The sequence below is a fragment of the Crocodylus siamensis genome, chromosome 2, assembly GCF_052110815.1.
Source record: "Crocodylus siamensis isolate JL-2025a chromosome 2, ASM5211081v1, whole genome shotgun sequence".
NCBI classification, from domain to species: domain Eukaryota; kingdom Metazoa; phylum Chordata; order Crocodylia; family Crocodylidae; genus Crocodylus; species Crocodylus siamensis.
Window position 1 is genome coordinate 291493230 of NC_143396.1, and position 17781 is coordinate 291511010.

A 17781-nucleotide genomic window follows, 5' to 3' on the forward strand; every position below is an offset into this window, starting at 1 on the left:
TAATGCATGTGTAGACACGCCGCTTGAGACCAGCTGAGTTAGAAAGCAGGAGGGTGCATGGGAGAGGGAGTAAAGGGACGATGGGGAAGGAAAAAGGACTGGAAGGCTGGGGAAAGGACAGAGACCGGGCTCTGGAGGATGGTTCACTGGCACTGCTGCAGGGAGGATGGTGAAAGGAAGTGGGAACAGCACATAGAGCACTTCACCAGCCGGCCCAGCCCTGATGGGCAGGGGCTCTGTGCAGTGCTGGCAAAGCCCAGGTGCAACCTCCCCATGGCTTTAGCCCCCTGTTTGTGGTGATCCAGGGGGCAGGAGTGAGGAGGTGGCAGTGGCTGGGGAGGGAACAAGGAGCCTGTTCCTTCAGCCCATGATGGTGACAGTTCATTTCCTGGAGTCTCCCCTCAAGCTCCTCTGAGATTCATCCAGACAGCCCTGCCCCACAGCGTCCCGATGGCCTGTCAAGGATGGTACAAACTGCTCAGGGCAAGGCTGCATAGCTGTGCCCTGCCCATGGGCCACAGCAGTGAAGACTTTCAGCCTGTCCCCAAAGGCACTTCTGACTGGAGAGTCTCCAGGCCTAAAATGAGCATGAGTTGGGCGCAGACATGACAGCCTCAGGGCCCTGGTGTGCTCGGTAGTGCCTGTGATAGCAAGCAGAAGGGCTCCAATTGCACCTCCAACATGGGAGGGTGGGACATGGGGCTTTCTGCCTGATATGCCTCTCTGGGCCTGGGAAGTGAGGGGGGTCAAGGTCACGGTTTCCCCTCTGCACCCACCCTACCTACACCTGACTCAGAGCAGGGGACTGCTGCAACTCCCCAGTTGCTGTTGGCTCCCTGGGCTCCTCTAGTGGCCAAGCTCAACAGTGTTTACCCCTGACTGAGCTCACCGGACCTTTGCAAGGATCTCTTCCCCTCAGTAAGGACGTCCTCTGCCTTTTCCTGATGTGAGCCGAACCAAAGTTGGACAAGACAGGTGGAGCCTGGTACACCTGCCTCGACTTACCTGTAGGGCACTGTGCAGAATGGTCTTCCAGGATGAGCAGAGGAGATGCTTTGCTCTAAGCTGTCCTGTGCTCAGTCTGGTGGAATAGGCTGAAGCAGACTGTGGTGTGGGAGGAGCCGGACACATGGCTGTTTGTGGCTTGGACATCTGCTTAGAAGGGCTGTGTGAAGCTTTGGCCTGATTTGGTGGCTGAATCTCCAAATCTGAATCAAAGCAGGGGGCCAATTAAAAGGCCCGAATCAATTCATAGCTCTCCGAACCTTCGGAAAAGATTCGCAGAGCTTCAGCAGCAGTGGCTGCAGCAGGGAGCTGAAGCTGACTCCGAACTGGTAAGTACTAGGGGTGGAGGAGGGAAGGGGACCTCTGCCAGCCTCCCCCAGCCCCCCCATGGCTGCCCCCCCACCCCAGCTCGGTACTTTAAAAAAAAGCCCCTACTCACTGGGTGCTGCCAGGTGGGAGGCGATCCCTGTTGCCCTCCTGCCCCATGCCACATGGGGGGCTCTGCCATGAGCCCCCTGAGCACCCCCTGTTCCGCCTGGGCCAGTTCCGGCACTTTAAGAAAAAAAATCCCCAAAAAAGCCCTGGGACTTACTGCTCCTGGTGCATTTTTGGGGTTTTGGGGGGCTTGTGCAGAGCCCCTCACATGGCATAGGGCAGTGGGAATTGCCTCCCCCGCCAGGAGCAGTGAGTGCGGGGTTTTTTTTTTTTCTTCTTAAAGGGCCAGAGCTGGCCCAGGTGGGGCACCCATGGGCAGGACTGGGGGAGCAGGGGAGGTTGGGGGGCTTGTGCAGAATCACCCCCTGCCCAGCAGCACCCGGTGAGCCAGGGCTTTTTGTTAACAAGGGCCTGGAGTTGGGGCAGGCGGGAAAGCCATTGCTGGGCTGGGAGAGCGGGCGGGAGATGGGCCTGGCCTGGCTGATAGAAACTCTGAACCAGATTCTGCCGAATCGAATTGGGACAGTGATTTGAATCACCAAATTGAAGCGGTGTCCCCCAAATCAGCGAGATCCAAAGCGAATGCTAGCTGCTTCTCACAGGCCTACTGCTTAGGGCCTTTTTGGCTCTGAACTCCGTGGTTTCCACTCAGGCTCTGCAAAGTCTGTAACATTTCCCGAGCGATTCTGTGTCTTTCCTGCAGCCCGACGGGCCAGAACTCTTTGGGTGCTCTTCAAGTGTCAAATGTTTAACCGTGACTCCACGATCTGGACCTGCCATCTCTTAGGGCCTGGGGAAGGGCAGAAAAGCCCTTATCAGGTGGAAACAGGTAGCTGATGCTGTAATAGCTTCTCCTGCTGGCTATCTGGCTTGGGTCAGTGGAGCTTTCTGTGCTGCCTTGTCCTCTCCCTAACTTCCATCTGTTTAAAGTAATCAGAGAGATTTTTTTTCCTCTGAGATTTAAGCCTTCTATGTCTGGTCTCAGTCTTTGCATGTGTTTGGGTTGTTTTGAAAATTTGAATTCAAGGCTTAAACTCATCAGGACCAGTTCTGGGCACTGCACTTCAAGAGGGATGTGGAGAACATGGAGAGGGTCCAGAGGAGGCCACCCGCATGGTCAGGGGACAGCAGGGCAGGCCCTATGAGGAGAGGCGATGGGACCTGAACCTGTTCAACCTCCACAAGAGAAGGCTGAGGGGGATCTAGTGGCCTGTTACAAACTAGTCAGAGGGGACCAGCAGGCACTGGGGGAGTCCCTGCTCCCCCGAGCACCGCCAGGAGTGACCAGGAATAACGGTCACAAGCTGGCAGAGGGGAGATTCAGACTCGACATCAGGAGGTGCTACTTCACGGTCAGGACGGCTAGGATCTGCAACCAACTTCCAAGAGAAGTGGTGCTGGCCCCTACCCTGGGGGGCTTGAAGAGGAGGTTAAATGTACATCTTGCCGGGGTTGTTTGACCCCAGTACTCTTTCCTGCCATGGCAGGGGGTCGGACTAGATGATCTGCTCAGGTCCCTTCCGACCCTAGAAACTATGAAACTATGAAATTTTCAAGAGAGGTTACCAAGCTGGATGCTGGGCTTTCTTGGAAGTTGGGCCCCACAGCTTCTTCTTAGTCCCATAGAAATGTTAGAAGTCAAATGATCACCCCCTAGGCTATGGACTCTGGCTCTTAGAGTCAGTGTGAGCCTCCAACCCTGTAGATCCTGGCAGGAGTTTTGGTGGTGAGGATGAGAGGGCGGCAGTGCAATGTAGCGGCTTCGTTCCTCGAGAGGAGGAGGTGGCAAGGAGCCTCTGATGCTTGTGAAATGAGGGTGCGATAGGGATTCTCCCCCAAAACCAGTTGGCCCATATGCTGTGGCTGAGCAAGTGTTGCCACTGGCTGCGAGAAGAGGGCACTAGAAAGGGACCCGAGCCATGAACGATGTCTTTTTCTCTCTCCCTCCACCTTCAGGGATATTGGGAGAGCATCTTAGGGGCAAGAGCGAACTTCCAGCATCTGAGAAAATGAGAGAGAAGCTTTCTTAGTTCTATGATTTTGGAGGCTGGCAACTGGGAAGAAGGGGAATTTTGCCTTTGAGCAAACACCAGCATTGCAGACCAGTGTTTGGGATGCTAACCTCTTCACTCAGCAGTCTGCTGCAGGTGTAGGCAGCAGTGATTCACGACCAAAGGCCAGAGGGTTGGGAGCCGTAGCTGTTGCCGAACCTTGGATTAAATCTCCTGGCATTTTAGCTGTTAACATCCTGTATCGAATAACGCCACAAACAGACCCGGACACAGGCACGGATGAACTGGGCGGCCGCCTGGGGCCCGGATAGAAAGAGGGTCCCAAAAATGGCATCCTCCCCCCGTTGGCTGATTATTCTTATCATTATCTCTGGTGAAGGGGGGCCCGATGCTAAAAGGTCACCTGGGGCTGCCAGGAGTCTAGGTATGGGCCTGCTCATAAAGCTAGGGAAATGCATCCTGATACACATATAATCGGTATCCCTGTGATACCACCTGGCTATTTCAGGATCCCTGGGGGTTATGTGTTGAACTGACAGCAAAACTGGTAAATTTTTTCCAGCTTCCCCCACTGCCATAATATCAGGATGATTGGTAACCGAAGGTGATGGGCATCCAGACTTACTGCTCTGGGAGAATTTGTTAAAAGCAGCACATGTGGCTTGGGTGTGTATAATTAATAAAGAGTAAAATACTAATTCAGCAGCTATTTTGGGAAAGCACAGAGAGCACGTTGCTGAAGTATCAGCCGGTTAATTGATTGAACGTTTATACTGCAGCACTTCTAATGCATCTTCTCTTGTACTGAGATGTGGTACTCTATGGCACGGTTACGCTACACTGTTACATAGGATGCATATTATCATTGTACTGAGGGCTTAGAGTTCAGGAGTGTTCATCATCCTTCCCTGGAATTGGAGTTCCCCCCTCAAAAGCTGAATATAACGGGGGAAAATCTAGTTGCATGCACTTTTCGAAATGCTTCTCCAGTTGGGGGTGCTGTGTGCTTGAAAATCTGGTCCCTATGGAACAGTGGTGCACATAGGTAGCTAATCAGAGTTTCTTATGTATATGAGATTTTTGAGATTTTTTTTTTTTTTTTTTTAAATTCATGTTTCATACATTTGCATATGAAGGTTATCTTGATTTAAGCACTTCTGGGTTTTTGCTTCTAATTATATTTCTGTGTTTGGCAACTGTCTGTACTAACTTGCTAGACCTGGTGACCTTTTAATTTTATGATATACCTGTAGCAGTAGACACAAATACGTTTGTGGTTAAGTGAGAGGAGAACTTAAAAGCCATTAATGAGATGGAGTTGATCCTCTAGCATGCTTTACCCAGGTGTAAATTGGAATTTGTTGCAAGCTTAAACAAGCATGTTCTGGGGACTAAAACATGCAAAGGAGTTACAATTCTGGCGTTGCATAGACCTTGGTGGAGACAAGAATCCCACTGTGCATTTGTACGGTACTTAGCACAGTATGAGGCAGTCCCTGACCTGATGAGCGCACAGGTGACCTAGACCTGGTGAAGGATGAGAAGGGAAACTGAGGCATGGAGCAGGGGAGCGACTTGCAAAAGTCACATAGTGTTAGAGCTGGTTGCAGATAAAACCTGAATTTCCCAAATCCCAGTCTGGTGGGCTACAGTTGTAGGCTTGCTTTGCTGAGTGCCCTTCCTTTTTGGAAGTGAAGGAGAACCCCTTCCCAGGGCCCGGCTGAATAAAACTCTCTTGTGAAGTTCGGACCACTTTTCGGACCCCGGGTCCAAAAGGCACTCTGCACTTCACACATCATGGCCCTGACCCTGCAGGCCTTTGCCCAGTTGGGAAGTTCAATGGAGTGGACTTTGTGAAGGAGGACCACTCATATTTGACCTCTTGCAGGATCTGGTTCTGTGGGCTTGCTGACTTCACAAGAGCAGAAGCAGGGATTCACTGCTCAGTCTGCACTCGTATGTAGTGTGTTAGCTGGAGAAGCTTTATACAGTACTGAGGGATCGCTGACTTCCAAATGAAGCAGACTAGGCCTTGGATTGCATTTTTCTAAGGCATTTTTCTCCCCTTCTCATCATGGGCATATCAAGGCTTTTGGTAGTTTAAGAAGTGTCACTGGGATGTTCAATGGAAGTGAACGTCGTAGATGGCAGAGGTGCACACGGCCTGACCTTCCCTTGGTGCTCTTCTTGATCATGATCATTCGTTACCCTGTTCTGGTATTGTGCTGCGAGAGAGTCTCAATTTCATTTCTGGAAGAGAAATTTGTCAGCCACTTAAGACAGCTGAAACCAGCTGCTAAGGAGGTGTGCATATTGGAAATGTTTGCTTAATGTGAGCATTGTTCTCAGAGGTAGAGCTGGGTGAAGCTTTTTAGCAAGTTACTTATACATGGGAAAGTGTAGCTCTGAGCCCACCAATGACATCTGCAAATGTGGGGTGAATGTGGCAAAAAGCTGTGATTAAAGCAGTTGATCTTAGCATTTTCAAGGTATTTTGACTTTTTTCCAGGCTAGATTCCCAAAAGGATTTAGGCGCTGCTCACAGAACCAAGAGGACAGCGATGATGCCATAGCTTGCTGGCTAGGGCACTCCTATGGGAGATGTGGCTTCCAGTCCTCATCTGCTTGATTGACTGTAAGGTCTTGAACCTGTCTTTCTTACCTGTCAGAGTGTTTCATAGTTTCATAGTTTCTAGGGTCGGAAGGGACCTGAGCAGATCATCTAGTCCGACCCCCTGCCATGGGCAGGAAAGAGTGCTTCACCATTGCACTGGATTATGCTTGTGTCTGGACCGATCTTGCTGAAGCTGTTCCTCTTTGTATGAATGCATAAGTAGGGATGACCCTGTCTCGAGCAGGGGGTTGGACTAGATGACCAATGGAGGTCCCTTCCAGCCTGACTTCTCCATGATTCTGTGACACATTCACTAGGCCTTGGAGGGACCAACTCTCTAACCCAATGATTAAACACTTACTGGAGGACAGGGCACTGGGGTCCCGTGCTTACCGCGAATTGGGCAGAGAGGGGACAGGACTTGGCTCTCATACTGAGTGCTAAATCAGACTTAACTGATTTAGGTTAAATCTGTTTATTGAACTTCTATCTCAGATCCCCCTCCAGCTTTAAGTTAACTCATAGTCCCCCAGCATCCCAGGATACTTTGCACCTCCCCTCTCAGGCCCAAGTTGCCTCCTGCATTGGAGCAGAGAGGCATGCTCTAGCACCCCCCCGCTTCTGGCCTGGGCCACTGCAGGCATGTGGCTGCATTTCCTGAATCAAAAGTGGATGTCTGTTCATTTGCTTATCGGTTCAATCTACGCAGGTTAGACTAACCTGCAATACCAGAATTAATTTAGCCTCGTGCTTTTGGACTGCGTGTACTTAGCCCCCGTGTTTACTGCATGTGGGATTCTTGTCTCAAATGGCTCATGAGCCTTCATCAGCTTCAAGGATCATGTCTTGTGTTTTGGCCCCTGAGGATCAATTCCTACTTGCCTTATTCCAGTGGGTGATGATAATGGGCTAAAGGGTTAATTTAGCTGCAGGGCATGGCCAGACTGTACTATTGTGACACAAGAAAGAGACGCAGACTTTGGACCCAGCTCCATTACAAAACCACAGCCCTGTTGCACTTTGAGTTGTTTTACGTATTTAGCGCTTTTAATCACAATTTTGGTTTCCTTCCCCAGTGTTCCCCTGTTATCTTGCAGCTAATCAGTCACGCAGAAAATATTGAAGCCAGAAACCATCAGATACCAGGTTTCAAGGTAGATATCTAGATTAAATCTTGCTATGTTTTATTAGAGTAATTTCTGCAGCAGGCCACATATTTCTGAATCTGTCCCATAAGTTTGGAAGTGAAACGATGGAGACCACAATGCGTATGGGAGGGGGGAAATAGTCACAGTATTTCATGCTACTGTTGAAGGTCAGTGATACCTTAATAAATGTGCTTTTCTGAAAATAGGCTTTAATTTTCCCCTTTCAACCTTTTGATTGGTTTGACATTTAGAAAGCTAGAATGTAATTGGGAGGCTTATTATATATTTCTGTTAAGTAGGAGAAGTGAACATTTAAAAAACCTTGCATACCAGAAGACAGGCAGTTTACTTGGGGAGAAGGAGAGAGAGAATTCCTTTCCCCTACCTGATTTAAGGGAAATCTAAAAATGATTGACAGTGAACTGCAGTCAACAAAGGAAAAACTGAATCATAATGTACGGTGACTTTTTTCCTCTCGCTATAGTTTGCTGTCAGTCATTTATTGCTGCTGCTATTTTAGTTATGGAAAAGGATGATGGGCTTTCTCACCGAGCAGCCTGCCTGTCTTGCACAGTGTTTTTAACACCCAAGGATTTCAGCATTTTGATCTCATCCTTAAAAGAAATCCATGACACATGCTTTCCTGTTGCACTCTGGTCTTTGAAATAGCCATAAATTAACAAAAGGTTGGAAGGGGAGTACCACTGCCTAGCATTCATCATTCACATTTGCATTGTAAAACAGGAATTGCAGTTTGATGACATGAGCTAAAATATATGTGCTGGTTGGATGATAACAGGGGAGGAGCTCTAAGACCTTAAACTTGAAAGGGTGAATGGCTGGGGTTTGGGAAGAAGCTCCTCTGCTTGGTGCCATCTGGAGAAGGGGGGAATCTCGAATATATGGTAGAAGTGAGCAGTTGAGTTGGCCTCAGCCAAAGATTTCAGTTCCTACGGATTCAAGCCAGCCTTCATCGGCTTTTGTCATCACCTCTATGCTAGGGCAAGGGGTTGGCTAAAAGCCATGCAGTGAGACCAAAAAGCAGGGATACAGCACGCCCTGTTTTCCCCATGCCTGTCATCTTTTGTATCATTACCCGGGAATGGACTGTGAACAGTGTCTAAGAACAAGGAGGGGTTAAAAAGCCCTGTTTTCTTGAGAAGCTCCTTTTGACCTTCAGATGCATCTCTGAGGACCTGCAGCATCAGGGACTTAACTAGGACTTCTGGATCTCAATGCAAGAGAGACCAGTGCCAGAGTTAAAAGGCACAAAGCCAGTAACAGACTTGAGCCTGATCCAGGTCAGCTGCCGGAGGGGCTCACGGAGCAGACCTGCAAACGTCTCTCAGTTAGGAACCTTGTAGGCAGGGAATAAAATCAAGTGTCTGAAAGGCTAAACCACCAAAAGAGTCCGCGCTCTTCATCTTTCAACCATGCATTCATTACGAGAGAATAGGACTAAAGTAAAACGCAATGCCAACATCTGGATTCAAACTCCATGATGATTGCTTGTGCAGAGTGGTGGTTCCTATTCATTTTTCTTTTAGGGTGCCCTTGATGAAGCCTGTTGTGGGGAAAAGAGGTGAAACGCCGGCGTGCTTACACACGGGGGTTGGGACGGCTGTTGCGGTTCAAATCTACAGCACCTGGCAAGCCGACGGATCACAAGCTGTCCTGAATTGGGGGGTCTGTTCCTTGAGATTTCCTTTTTATGCTCTGGGGATCCATTCTCTCATCCTACCTCTTCCATACCTACCTGTAGCTTGAGCTTGAGCTTTTAACATGGCTGTTGTGGTGTCCTTGTATTATGGATCTTGCCAGCTTCTGGACTTGTGGACATCCAAAGGGTCTGTGTAGGGATTTAAGAGCAAGTCTGTGTACATGCTCAACGCTTTTGGCACTTGCTGGATCTGGATGCTCACTGAACTGGCTCTGGGGTAACGACCCTTTTACTAGCAGACAGTTATGGAGGGGATATGGAAGAAATTGTGGGGCAGTGGGAACTTGTTCCAGGAAGCTGAGGGGAGAATGGTTAGTGGGTTTTTTTGGAGCCTCCCCAATTTTAAGCCTGTGTCATTGGGAGACGGTCCTTTGTTTGCAGTTAAGGACATGGCTCCTGCAGTCGGGCTGTTCAGCAATTGGTGTCAAACGCTGAGCGGGATGTGACTTAGAAGCAGAAATGTCACTAAAAGACATGGGGTTTTCTGTGCCTAAATCACCAAGGCTTTTTTTTACCATACTTGTATTTCTAGCCACATTGGCATGCGACTCTCTCTACACTTTTGGACATAGTGACTTAAAGGAAGTGCTCTTTTAAATCGTGACCCCCCAGAATATGCTTGCGATGGACCTGAGGAAATGGGGGCCTTTTCTTCAAAAAAGCCAGGAGTGAGCCTTATTTTTTTTCCAGAGCACAGAGATCTGTAAGAGGGAGGAGAGATGCTCTTCCTACTTTTAGTGCCTTGATAGTAGCCAGGCCTATTGTGGACAAGTAGCCAGGCTAGCAACTGCTGAGCCTGGAGTAATAGCCCCGTCATTCACAGTTGTTCTCGGAAAGGAAAAAACGCTTGTTAACTGCAGCTAGTTCACCCTCCAGGGACAGCATTGCCTCTGCTGCATCTTCCTAGACACCGAAATTGCCTTTTCTGTGTATTCTTCAAAATGCTCCAGATCTTACGCACCGATCTTTCACTGTCTTCTCGCATCCATCCATCCACCATGTCTGCCATCCCTCTGACAACGTACAGGATAATAAAAGTAAGTAATGGCACGAGCCACAAAGTAGCAATATTAAATAGCAACGAGTTGCGAAGCGCTCTTTCCCGTTCTCAAAATAAGGTGCACGCTTCAGACTTGCCGTGTGACTTTGTGTTAAAAGCTGTCGTACCGACCCACCACCAGTCCTCTCCAGCTCAAGCAGGATGGGGTGAATTTGTACCACCTGGCGTGCGGTATGTGCTGGGATGTCTCCCGGACCAGTATACAGTATACCTGCAAAGGCATTAATGCTTCCAGGCTGCTTGGGTGGGTAACGTAGTCGGGGACCAAAGTTGGTGGAATTGCTGCAAGTTTCCAGGAAAAAGGCTGGAAGTGGCATCTTGTGCTTAACACTTTGTGCATCAGTATATTCCTCCCGTTCTTGGCTACGGCATAGGAGGATTTGGTATATTCAATACCCTTCCACGGATTCAGACAAGCGGTGCAGACGGTTGCAGCATGTTCTCGGGTCCTGAGACCTGCTCTGACATTGAACACTCCCGGTGCACTGCCCATTGTCCAGCATGGAGGCCCTTTCCTGGTCATTGGGCTGCCCATCTAAGGAAGAGATTCAAGGCCTACAATGGCAAGGAATAGTCTTGTCTTGGCCCTGAGATTTGATTGCACAGGCTGATGGGGGATAGGGTTGTGTGTCCCCTCTGCAGACAGCAATGACAGTAGCATAAATCAAGCCCAGGTAGGGTTGACTTATTCAGACGATCGTCCCCAGTATCCTGGTGGGAAGGATCTGGGCAGGGGCTGGAACGGTCGCAATGATGTCACTGCACTTTTTCATAGATTTCATAGACATCAGGGCTGGAAGGGACCTCAGAAGATCATTGAGTCCAGCCCTCCTGCCCAAAGGGCAGGAAGTCAGCTGGGGTCATAGGATCCCAGCAAAATAAGCATCCAATTTGCATTAAGCAAAAGAACGCCAAAACCATCGTTGTAAATGGCAGCATCTTCTCAGCTTGAAATTGCTCCCAGCAAAGTTGTTTCTTTTTAGCCTGAGAGTCTTCACGATATTCTTAGATCCTTGATTCAAACCTGCCGTGACTGCTTTTCTCCCCCCCCACGTCGCACCTCCGGACACCTCCGACAGATCCTTGTGGATAAGGCTGCCAAGTGCGTGTCAGAGAGAATTAGCGAGGAAGAAAAGCGACTCTGTCTCCCTTTGATATTGGAGGGCAGGCAGGGGAAAACGATAAACCCATTCCCCTTATAAAAAGCAGGCTTGAAAGAAAGCTTTTCCTCTTGGGGAACCAAGATTTGGCCCACAGCAGAACAGTACAAGTAACTAGAAAGCGTCATGGTTCGGGACTTCAGCTACTTTCTCCTAGACCTCCCTGGAGGCCAGAGAGCATCCCAGCTTTTGCACTGTGGGGATCAGGGGGTACAACTGGGGGTCAGAGGTGGGATGCTGAGATTTGGGTTTTGAACCCATCTGGCAATCCCTGCAGTGCTATAGAGTTCAGCTCTTGCAGAGGAGACAAGAGGGAAGATGCCCAGACTTCATGCACCAGCAAAACCCCCCAGATACACCAAGCACGAGTAGCATGTCCCCCAGCAAGAGAAGAGCCTGCTGGAGGTGGAGGAAGATGGCTGTGCTATACCTTCTGTGCCCTGTTTTATACCGGGATGAAGCAGAAGTGCGGTGCCTCGGTAGTATCTCTGGGAGACGCTGATGGTTGGAAAAGGACAAATTATTTCCACCTACTTTAATGACAGTTTAATTTCCCCCTCTCGCCCAGCTCTCCTTCTAAAGTCTCCCTGCTATGACAGAGGCGGCGTTGATCATACTGATCAGATTTGCAGCCAGCGACCTGAAATTCAGTGGCGCAGGCGTGACTCGGAAGCGTTGACTCTTGCTCATTTTGTTGTGCTCACAGGGGAACCGCCAGGAAGTTAACTGCTTTGATTAAAAACAGAATTACTTGACCTTTTGCAAAATCAGGGAAATTTTTGAGACGCATCTCACTTATCTCATTTCACCCAGGCAACACTTTGCATAGTCCTGGCACTGGTGCTACGCCAGGAAAAGCTCCTGATTGGGGGAGTAGACTGCGTGTGTTAGTTCTGCGCAGAGAAGTGGGATTGAACCCAGCAAGTTCAAACATATCATTATTGGTTACTCCTGAACACCCACAATTATGCCTAGGCTGTATCACCGTTGGAGGAAGTCCTTCTTCCTGTGGTAAAATTAAAGGAGTCTTGTATGGTAGTGTAAGAGGGATGTTGTAGCTGTGATGGTCCTTGAGAGAGGCAAGGATTTCTTGGGGTAAAAGTTTTTATTTTTCAAATGCAAAACTTTCTTCCTTTAGGAGTCTGTGTGTTTTTGGTTTTGTTTTTTGTAGAGAATTAAAGGCAACATTGAAATAAAGAATCTATATCACGGAGAAACTGAATTATCAAGCCTACTGAAGACATCTGTATAATACAATTTAATATTAGATGTCAGTGCCCCCTAAATATTGCACCTTACAAGTGTATATAGAGGCTTGTTCCTCCCTGTCCCCTTCTGTAAGGTCCATGAACCCTAGTTTTTCTGTTACCAGCGGTGGTGGATGAGGCATGGTAGGCCTGGGACTTTTCTGCAGCTCAGGTACTTTAGCTGGAGCTCTGCACTTTAGCAGATACTGCAAATATGCACGGTCTCCTTGTTACAAGCATTGCTGGACCTGTGCTATTTCTGATGGGGTAACTGGGAGAAAGATAGATGTCAGTCACTTGGCTGGAGGAGATCTGTGTTTCATTCACATTTTTGTGACCCTGTATCACTCCTGTGCATCGTTTCCCCGTCTGATTGTGCTGTTCCCCTCTGTAAGGGTGTTGCAAAGCTAAAGCTGATTGCAAGACAGTGATAATGAGCATTGTACCTGGACCCCTAGCTAGGCAGGGTTTTAAGTGAATGTAATGATCTTGGAAGGTGCCTGATTTGGTGTCTGAAGTCCTGTGTCCAGAGGAAAGGCAGAGCAAGGGACACTGCAGTACAAAGTCGGAGACCAACTGGCGGCTGCAGGAATGGTGCTTCGAGGAGGGCTTCCTCAGCCATGACCGGCACATCACGATGAGAGACATGCTGGGGTGGGACGGGCTCCACCTTTCCCCTAAAGGTAAGCGTGTGTTATCTTCTAGGTTGGCGGACCTCCTCTGGCGGGCTTTAAACTAGACTCACTGGGGGAAGGGGAAGATGAGGGCGGAGGAACATCAGACTGCCAGACCAAACAGCACCCACAACTACAGCCCAGCCCAGACCGACGAGCGAAGCAATCAAACAGGTAAGAGAGAGGGGCCAGGGTAACGCTGGGACTAGGGGGTCAGTACACACACCCACAGGAGGCCTCAAATGCCTCTACACAAACGCTCGTAGCATGGGCAACAAGCAGGAGGAGCTCACCCTCCTGCTGGTTGACACCAGCCCGGACATAGTGGGGATTACAGAAATGTGGTGGGATGAAACGCATGACTGGACGGTCAGTGTCAAGGGCTATTGGCTGTACAGGAGGGACAGGATAGAAAAGAGGGGTGGGGGCGTGGCGCTCTATATTAAGGAGGAATACACATCCTCATTAATTAGCAAGGAGCCGGGGGAGGGGACTTTGAAGTGCTTTGGGTGAGAGTACAAGGCAGTCGAGGGGAAAGGGACTTAATGGTGGGGGTCTACTACAGACCTCCCAACCGGGGGAAGAGCTTGACCAGGAATTCTTGGGTCAGCTCACAGAGGTGGTGAAGGCTAAGCATGTGGTAGTCATGGGGGACCTGAACTTCCTGGACATCTGCTGGGAAGAGCAGTCAGACAGGTCTGACCACTCACGTCGGTTCTTGACCAGAGTGCAGGACCTCCATCTAACCCAGGAGGTGCACAGCCCCACCAGGGGGGACGCCTTGTTGGACCTAGTGCTGGCCACGGGTGATGACCTGGTGTGGGGGCTGTGGGTGCTCGACCACCTGGGCGACAGCGATCATCGCCTGCTGGAATTCACCATCCAGCGCAAGGTGGCAAAGGCCGGCAGTAAGGCAGCGGCCCTAGATTTTAGAAGGGCAGACTTCAACGAGCTAAGGAGGATAGTTGGAGAAGCGCTGAGGTCCTGGAGGGGAGGGGAGCCAGGTGTCCAAGGAAAGTGGTCGCTCCTTAAGGAGACGATCCTCCAAGCCCAAAGGAAGGTAATCCCAATGAGGATCAAAGGGAGCAGGAGAGCACACAAGCCTCCGTGGCTCACCAAAAGCATCCGGGAATGTCTCCTTGCTAAAAAGGAGGCCTACACCCAATGGAAGGAAGGGGTCATCACCAGGGAGGGCTATTCTGTAGTTGCTCGGGGATGTAGGGGGGCAGTTAGGAAGGCCAAGGCAGAGATGGAACTGGGACTAGCTTCCCAGATTAAGGACAATAAGAAGTCCTTTTTTAAATACATGGGAGGTAAAAAGAAAGTCCCGGGTAATGTGGGGCCCTTGCAGGATGCCATGGGAAACTTGGTCATCACACCAGATGGCAAAGCTTACATGTTTAACGATTTCTTTGCCTCCATATTCCTAAGTAGGGACCAGAACAGCCACCTCCCTGCTGGGCCCCCCCCTCAGGTCCCGGGGGAGGCACACCTGGGCCACGGGTTAGCGAGGATTTAGTTAGGGAGCTTCTGGAGGGGTTGGACATATTGAAGTCAGCCAGCCCGGATGATCTCCACCCTAGAGTTCTAAAGGAACTGGCTGAGGTCATTGCAAGTCCCCTGGCACAACTTTATGAGCACTCGTGGTGCTCTGGTGAGGTACCGAAGGACTGGAAGAGGGCCAAGGTGGTCCCCATCTTCAAAAAAGGGAGGAAGGAGGACCCGGGAAACTATAGGCCGGTTAGTCTCACCTCGATCCTAGGCAAGCTGTTCGAGAAAATTATGCTGGCACACATCCAGGAGGGGCCAGCAGGGGACTGCAAGCTTAGGGGCAACCAACACAGGTTCATCACTGGCAGGTCCTGTCAGACCAACCTGGTGGCCTTTTACAATCAGATCACCAGATCATTAGATGCAGGGGTAGCAGCGGACATCGTCTTCCTGGACTTCCGGAAGGCCTTTGACACTGTCTCTCACCCTGTTCTCATTAAGAAACTGGGGGGCTGTGGTGTAGACACCCACACAGTCAAATGGGTCGCCAACTGGCTGGTGGGCCGCACCAAGAGGGTGGTAGTGGATGGGTCCTTCTCAACCTGGAAGGACGTGGGCAGTAGGGTCCCCCAGGGCTCGGTCCTTGGGCCCGCGCTGTTCAACATCTTCATCAGTGATTTGGACGAGGGGGTAAAAAGCACCTGTTCAAATTTGCTGATGACACTAAGATGTGTGGGGACGTGGGCACACTGGAAGGAAGCAACAGGCTACAATCAGACCTAGACAGGTTACAAGGGTGGGCGGACGAGAATAGGATGGGCTTCAACACAGACAAGTGCAAGGTGATGCACCTCGGGAGGAACAACCGGCACCATACCTACAGGCTGGGGAACTCCCTTCTTGTCAGCACGGAGGCGAGAAAGGATCTGGGGGTCATCATTGACTCCAAGATGAACATGGGCCGGCAGTGTGGAGTTAGGAAGGCCAACCGCACCTTGTCCTGCATCCACAGATGCATCTCGAGCAGGTCCAGGGACGTGATCCTCCCCCTCTATGCAGCACTGGTCAGGCCGCAGCTGGAGTACTGCGTCCAGTTCTAGGCACCGCACTTCAGGAGGGATGTCGACAGCATGGAGAGGGTCCAGAGGAGGCCACTCGTATGATCAGGGGACAACAGGACAGGCCCTATGAGGAGAGGCGACGGGACCTGAACCTGTTCAGCCTCCACAAGAGAAGGCTGAGGGGGGATCTTGTGGCCTGTTATAAACTAGTCAGGGGGGACCAGCAGGCACTGGGGGAGTCCCTGTTCCCCCGAGCACCGCCAGGAGTGACCAGGAATAATGGTCACAAGCTGGCAGAGGGTAGGTTTAGGTTAGATATCAGGAGGCGCGACTTCACGGTCAGGGCGGCTAGGGTCTGGAACCAGCTTCCAAGAGAAGTGGTGCAGGCTCCTACCCTGGGGGTGTTTAAGAGGAGGCTAGATGAACATCTTGCTGGGGTCGTTTGACCCCAGTACTCTTTCCTGCCATGGCAGGGGGTCGGACTAGATGATCTGCTCAGGTCCCTTCCGACCCTAGAAACTATGAAACTGTGAAACTATGAAAGTGCTCAGTATTGCCCACCGATGCTCAAATACCTCTGTCCTGACCTCGGGGTGGATGGTATACTCAGGTGTCTTGTACCCTTTGTTGCTGAAGTCATCAGGAGACCCTATGGAAAAAACAAATGAATCTGGAGAGGTTTAAGGTATTTTTAGTGGTATATTAGAAAGGAGAATATATTGAGAAATAACCCCAAATTGTTAGGCAACAGGCTGGACTAGATGACCTTACAGGGTCCCTTCCAGCCCTGCTTTCCTCTGCTTCTGTAATGGAAGATGGGGCTTGATTGAAGCTGCTTCCCCTCTGATATTGGATGCAGTGTCTGCCTGGAAAGCACATTCAAATGAAAAAAAAAAGAAAATAGGACTCTGAATCTGGTCCCAAGTGGCATTACCCTTTATTGATTGTAACATCACAGTGCAGGCTTCAAAGGGGTTGTTTTAAGCACGGTTATTATGACAGATCATTTACTAGATCAGAAAGGTTTTATCAAATGCCAGAAAACTGTGGAATCCCCTTAAGGTAATCAATGCTCCCCGTTAGCCCGATGCAGCTGCCTCAAATGGTTTTCCTTAATTCTGAAAAGGCAGTTCTCCAAAATCAAATGGAGATTATGCAGCTGGGAGTGAATTTAGTGCGTCTTTCTGGGGGTTTTTTAGCAAATGGAGTAAACTAGTGACAGCTTATCTCAAATGGATCCTGGTTTTTAAATTAATGGGAGAAGGTGGCCAGAAGCCATAAGTGCACCTTATTTGGCTCTCTCTGCTTGCAGTTTATGGATTGATTAATGTGCATGAATAAACTCCAGTGCCATTTGCACCGGAGTTCATTGCTCCCAAGCACACTGTTTGCACGTGTGCCTGGGACTGCAGCAAGTTGAGCCAGGTCGGAAGTGCCTGCTGGCAAGGGGCCTAGGAGGGGCTCAGTCCGGCTCAGTGTGCTGCAGAGGGGGTGGCTGGGGCACAAGGGTCCTGTAGTGGGGCGTCCAGCTAGCAGGCAGCCCTTGCACTGAAGTGCCCTCGTGTCCCAGCCACCACAACACACTTGTGTTTACAAGTACTAGCCTGTGGTGGGCTTGATTAGTTTCCGCACACATAGATGGTGACGTTTTAGTGCGGAGCTAATTAGGTAGTAAATGTCTCATGTAGACGCGCCCTGTGTAGCGGTGATGATTAAGCACCTGGACGGTACAGTCAGGAAACGTGCGGGACTTGAATTCTCACTCCTCCTGGAGCACCTGGAAGGTGCAGGCTGAACATCTCACCTCTTGAGCTACGCCTGTGACTCCGGTCAGCGATCTTGGTCTGTTGCAATGGAAGTTGGAGCTGGACAAATACTGCAGAATAATACTGGGCTGAATGCCGAAGAGCATTTAGTTTGACCTCTCATGCCCTCTCATTCACTATTCATGAGCACATCTGCTAATGTATTTTGGAGCAGCAGTATCACCGAGGGGCCTGGGCAGCAGTCTGCGGCAGAGCTGAGCAGCCAACCTGGGGCTCGCGACCTGGGTTCAGCTCCGACCTGTTAGGCTGCGAGCCCTTCTTGCAGAGGTTGTCTCTTACAATATTTATGCGCAGTGCCTAGCACCGTGGTGCCTCTAGGTGCAATTAC